The sequence below is a fragment of the Malus domestica genome, chromosome 14, assembly GCF_042453785.1.
Source record: "Malus domestica chromosome 14, GDT2T_hap1".
Taxonomy (NCBI): Eukaryota; Viridiplantae; Streptophyta; class Magnoliopsida; order Rosales; family Rosaceae; genus Malus; species Malus domestica.
The window spans coordinates 16389774-16396290 of NC_091674.1; the positions used below are offsets into that span (position 1 = coordinate 16389774).

The 6517-nt window shown below is 38.6% G+C and overlaps 1 pseudogene across 1 annotated transcript; it reads left to right on the forward strand.

Moving 5' to 3' along the window:
* The first annotated feature begins 3996 nt into the window (after positions 1-3996).
* LOC103431063 (probable carotenoid cleavage dioxygenase 4, chloroplastic) lies at positions 3997-5801 on the forward strand (annotated as a pseudogene). The gene has a single exon (XR_011575617.1). The product of XR_011575617.1 is annotated as a probable carotenoid cleavage dioxygenase 4, chloroplastic (transcript).
* Positions 5802-6517: the final 716 nt, after the last annotated feature.

Here is a 6517-nt window from a genome sequence, read left to right on the forward strand (position 1 = left end):
ATGAATGAAATAGTGCAATATGATGCATGCCTTACGGCGTAAGGTTTCTCTCAAACGCATTGTGATTGATAGCAACATTATGAAATGTGGTTGAATGAATGCCCTTGTGTGTTAAACTATGAAGTCTTATTATGAATTGCTAGAGTTATAGTTTATGTCGTTGACATGAATCTCACTAAGACTTTATAAGAGCTTGAGAAAACTGTCTCACACTTGTAGACGAAATTTCTGATGAATGATCTTGGAAAAACTCATCTTGACTTGAAGTTCAAGCATTGTTCTGGGGTACTTTGGTCTACCAGTTAAACTACACCCCGAAGGTGTTACCTTTTGAGTATACCTATGATCTTCCATACGCTATATGCAAATGAGACCCTTTAAGAGGTTATGAAACATAAAGTTCCATAAATAAGTTCAACTTTGTGCTTATTATACTTAGTTCATTGCAATTAGAAAGAACATCTCATTCGCTGTTGATCTATTGGTAAAGATGTAGCACTGTGCCTACACACAACCACTGAATTAGTATTAAAGACGTTTCCGGCCATCCTAAAGGTACTACGGATTTAGGCAAATCCCAACGCATCCCAAGAAGATTTGACCCTCCTGATCCTCGAAATAATGCTTTCCTTGTTTGTTATCTTGACGTAAGTTACTTATCAAGCCCGCACAAGGCACATCCCTAAATGGTTATGTATATACCATTAGAGATATCGCAATATCTTGTAGGTCCACGATATGACCTTAGTTGCAAAATCTTCGAAACATTCCAAGACTCACCTCACTTCACTACGCCACACGTGAGACGTGGTTAGGAGTTCTTGTAGAGCATATTCGAAGTATTTGCTATTTCCATCCATCGTTGAGTCTCAACAATGATTCATGAAGACTATGTCGTATGTATTAACCTGACCAAGACATGATACATCAACAAAGTCAACACCAAGACATATTGCATCTACATTTACATTAGCAAAGCATCAGGAGATTGAAGTCATGCAAACCGATCCTAGACAACCTTGCCGACCTCTACACGACTTCATTGCCAAAGTCAACCTTCCAGAAGCTTGTCTGAGGAATTGGTATGCCTAACTATTTTTATGCGATGCTTGTAGTTCTCATTTGGAAGTTCTGTCAAACTCAGAGGGAGTATTTAGAAGTATACTCACTTGATCTTAATGTTCTATTTTTCCTTATGATTAGGAGCATTTTTCTCATTGGGTTTTTGCTACCTAACTAGGTTTTAACGAGGCACCCATCCTGGGATGATCATCCCCTTGTAAGCTCTTCTACTTGCGTCCAGAAGATGTATAGTTTTGACTTAATATAACTTCTCACTTTTCTCTTTAGTCTATGGGTTTTTCTCCCACCTTGGGTTTTACCATAGCGAGGTTTTGTGAGTTTTACCTTTTTATGCATTCTTCTGTTAATTTGAGACTCGCATTCGCTCATTGTGCCGACGACTTCATCAACTATACTTACTTCATCGTTGAAGACCTGATGTGCCATTTACTTGAGTATTTACACACTCAAATGAGAGTGTTGCAGTCCTATTAGATTAGAAATGTGATTGTGTAAATCCTAATAGATCTAGGAATATAAGATATTCCTATTATGAGTTGATTACCTATTAAGAGTTGTAATTCTAAAAGGGTAAAGATTTTACCTATTCTACTATTATAAATAAAGGCACAATAGGGTGAAATAGAACACATCTCACAATTGCACATCTCTCTCTTTCTCTCTACTATTGCTGCACCCTCTTTATGACCTCTATAATTGTTCAATAAATTATACTTACAACAGTTTTAATCCCTTAATGTTTAGGGGTGTAATATCTACACACCCCATTTTACTTCTCACACACCTTTCTAATTTTCAGCCGTTCGATCGGATGAATTGAAGAAGATCAACGGATATAAATTAACAGGGCGTGTGTGAGAAGTAATTGAGATGTGTGGATAGTACACCCATATGTTTATATGTCAGTTGACCAAAATAAGAAGAAAAAAAGCAGCATTTAATAATGCAAATTCCACACATCCCTATATTTGTATGTCAGTTGACCAAAAATAAGAAGAAAAAAAGCAGCCCTTAATAATACAAATTGAATTATTCAACGAAGCACGCTACATTGTCTAGAACGATATCTGGAATAGTAGATGTATAGGCTGGACTATAGCTGGCCACTTAATTTGAATCATTTAAAGTTAGCTGACAAAGGAACAGTATTGGACGTCAGTGTGAGGTCATATAAGTACACAATTGAATACGAAGTCAATTTGAAAGGGATGTCGTCAGTTTGAGGTCAAATAAGTACACACACTACATAAAATCGAATAAATATTGGCAGAAATGTTAAATATTATTGATATTAATATCGCGAGATGAAACCAAAAAATACTTGAAAAATGCTAAAAAGTCTCAATCTTGAGCATAGAGGGATTCGAACCCCTCTCTTTGTCAATCACGCACCTGGGCCTTATCCAGCTCGCTATAAATGTGTTTGTGATTACATATTCAGCCTGTGATATTTATATGGTGGTTAAGATGTCTGTAAGGCTTGTACTAATTCACTCATGTATAAAGTATAAAATATTGTGTTAATTCATTATATATAAATGATTATAGTGTGTTTAAACTTCTTTCATTAATTACTATATATTTTCTACATTCACAATGTTTGCCAGCTCGCTATATAATCAACTTAAATCAGTTAAATCCATCATGCAATGCATTTCCTTCCAATTTTTTGTGATAAACTAATAGATAATTGACTAAATAAACATCCTGCAAAGTTTCAATAAAAATTTCCAAGTTTTTCTTATAATTTCCGTGGTTTTTATTCAATTTTTATCGATATCGATAATTTCCCAACATTTCCATCGAAATTTTCGTGTTTTTGAACTACCGATATTTTCGATATTATTGATATTTTAGATCTTGGTAGTGAGTGGAGTATAATACTCCCTTTCTATTCTCATTCTCTTCTTTCCTCTTCTCTCACATTTTGTTTTTTATCTTTTTGTTTATGTAAAAAAATCAATATAAGATGTGAACGTTGCTTAATCATAAACGTTCAAGTAAGAGGGGAAGGAAGATGAGAGAGATTAGAAGGGAAGATAATCCTCTTCCGTTGTGAGTTTGCTATGGAAATCTTAGATTATCTCCAACCGAAATGGCTAAACATAACCCCGTCCAGAATTGTAGCTTTGCAAAAAATTATTTTTGAATGAATAGTCTCATACCATTACCATCCCTAACCGAAGACGCTAAACATAGTGCCCTCAATAATTCATTAATTTTAACTTTATTGATTAATTTAATTAAGCTACCGTTGGATACTTTCAAATCTAGCAATTGAGTTTCAATTAATTATTATAACTAATGAGCTGGGCCCTAAAAAATGGGTTAAGATGAGGGCTACATTTGACTAGCCTGATGCCTCTTTGGCCAAATAATAGTCTGTTGGGATCCATAGCATTATAGCCCAGCCATCAGTTGGAGATGAGTTTTTTGACAAGTCAAGTCATTTGTTGGTTTTTGGACCTTTAGCCCTCTCCATTGAAGATGGCCTTAGAAGTTAAAAGTAGTGTTCAGAGCACAGTCCAAAAGCTTAGGTTGTTATTATTATTTTCTTATAATTACAAATGATATTACTATTATAAATTAGATTAAGTGAAAAGGTAATGGTTTGAATCAAAATACAATGAGTTGAAAAAGTTGCTATTAAACTTAGTTTATGATTTTTGCTTAAGATTAGATTCAAGTGGATAATTCACCAGATTCAACATATTTCAAGTCACATGAGCTTGTGGTGTGTATATCAAACATAGTCCTTGCAAATTGACAACCTGTATTTAGCATGTATTGTTTGACTTGTTTTAAGTTGATAACTTGTTAATATGGACAAAATTGGGGTCAAGTAAATTGACTTGGAATTCATATTTAATTAGCTCAAAATCCTAACATCCCTTCATTGCATGCAACGTAATGATCCCAATCTACATGGATGCGTTGTTTTCTTCTTTTTTGCCCACAATTTCCACTTATAAAAATCTCAATAATCCGAACACAAGAAAACTACAACCTCCAAAGAGAACTAGTCCTTCTCCATCCTTACCCGTACTAGCTGCAATAGCAACAAATGTTGATGATGATATTGCTCCAAAGAAACGAGGTGCGATGATCTTGAAATCTCTGGATGACTTCATAAACAACTCCATAGAGCCTCCAATTCTTCGACCTTCAATCGACCGGAGGCTCGTAGTCTCCGACAATTTTGCTCCGGTCACCCAAGAGCTTCCCCCAACCGAGTGCGAGCTGATACATGGCTCTCTGCCACCATGCCTTGACGGTGCCTACATCCGCAACGGCCCTAACCCCCAATTCCTTCCCCAAGGGCGGCCTTACCACCTTTTCGATGGCGACGGCATGCTTCACTCCATCTTGATCTCCCAAGGCCGAGCAACACTTTGCAGCCGCTACGTCGAGACCTATAAATACACCGTGGAGCGCGAAGCCGGATATCCTCTCTTTCCCAGCATCTTCTCTTGCTTCAACGGCCTCCTGGTCAGCTGAATCCTGCTAACGGCTTTGGTGTCGCAAACACCAGTTTAGCTCTCTTTGGCAACCGTCTCTATGCGCTTTGCGAGTCTGACCTTCCTTACGCCATGCGCTTGACATCGAACGGAGATATACAAACTCTGGGGCGGCATGATTTCGACCAGAAGCTCTCCACGAGTATGACAGCTCATCCAAAGACAGACCCCGAAACAGGAGAAACCTTTGCTTTCCGCTACAGCCCCGTGTTTCCATACCTCACCTATTTTCACTTCGATGCAGACGGAACAAAGCACCCGGACGTGCCCATATTCTCTATGCGCCATCGATCTATCCTCCACGACTTTGCAATCACCAAGAAATATACCATATTTGTTGACATACAAATGACAGTGAATCCCATTAAAATGATCACTACGGGAGGAACTCCAGTCGTATTTGATCCCTCCAAAGTGCCTAAGATCGGAGTACTTCCCAGGTACGCAGTTGACGAGTCTGAGATAAAGTGGTTTGATGTTCCGGGGTTCAACATCTTGCACACCATTAATGCATGGGACGATGATCAAGAAGATGATAGCATTGTTCTGGTTGCACCAAATGTACTGTCCGTACAATACGTTTTTGAGAGATGGGATCTGTTCCGTGCATCGGTAGAGAAAGTGAGGATCAATCTTAAGACAGGGATCGTGACAAGGGAACCCATCTCCATAAGGAATCTAGAATTCGGAGTGATCAATCGGGCTTACGTGGGGAAAAAGAACAAGTTTATGTATGGATCTATCTCTGAAGAATCAATGCACCCTGATGATTCAATACCGAAGTGTGCAGGGTTGGTGAAGCTGGATCTAGATGTGTCGTCCAACGGGGATGAACCCACGTTGGCCTGCAGGATGTATGGACCAAATTGCTATGGCGGTGAGCCTTTCTTTGTTGCTAGAGAGCCGGAGAATCCAAACGTGGAGGAGGATGATGGGTACGTGGTGTCATTTGTGCATGATGAGAAGACAGGAGAATCTAAGTTCTTAGTGATGGATGCGAAGTCCCCGCAGCTTGATATAGTGGCGGCTCTGAAGCTGCCCCGCCGGGTTCCTTACGGCTTCCATGGCCTCTTCGTGAAGGAAAGCGACCTTCAAAAGTTGAATGAAAATTAGCCAAAACGATCAATTTTTCTTGTCACAATTGTTTATGTGGTCGATATCTATGTTGCAAATATTGAAGTATAATCTGTTAAACTAAAATTATTTGGTCCCATTTCGAACTTACTACTAGTGTGTATAAGTATAATGTAATGTGTTAGGGTAGGAATTTCCTTGGAGAAGGCCCCTGGCTCGAGCACATAGCTCCCTGAGGAGTTGACACTTTGGTTGGTTGTTGGGCTCCTTCTTGTTGAGAGGCTGCAAGAGGAGAACAAAGTTTGTTCTGAAATGTGCCTTTGTGGGGCCTTAGGTGTAGGCCTTGAGGCTCACAATTAAAACTAACTAAGTGCTTAGGCGTGCCACTGCCATCTCAGTATGGCAGATGTAGAACAAGTGTGTTTAAGTCGATTACTTGCGCCCTCAAGTTATTCTGACTTCTTGTTATTAAATGATTGTTGTAGATGAGTTAAGTTTACATTAAGTTCTTTTTTGTGCCTGGAGACCAAGGACTTTTAGTTCATGATCTTGTATGCTTTAAAGGTTGAAAGTCCAAATCTGGCTTAAGCTATCGGTCTAATTCCCGTTCATCTTTTATGATAGTAAAACCACTAAGTGGACTAGATCTGAGGACCAATGGAACTTCTCATCACCAAAAGATTGGAAATAACTTGAATATATATTGGAGAATACATCATAATACTAGATCTACTAATGGAAAGACGAAACAAAGAGAGTCGGGCAAGATTTCACCTTATCGGGCAAGGTTGAATGTTTTGCAGTTTCTTCTCTTTGTGATTACAAAGGGTTGTGTGTTTGGA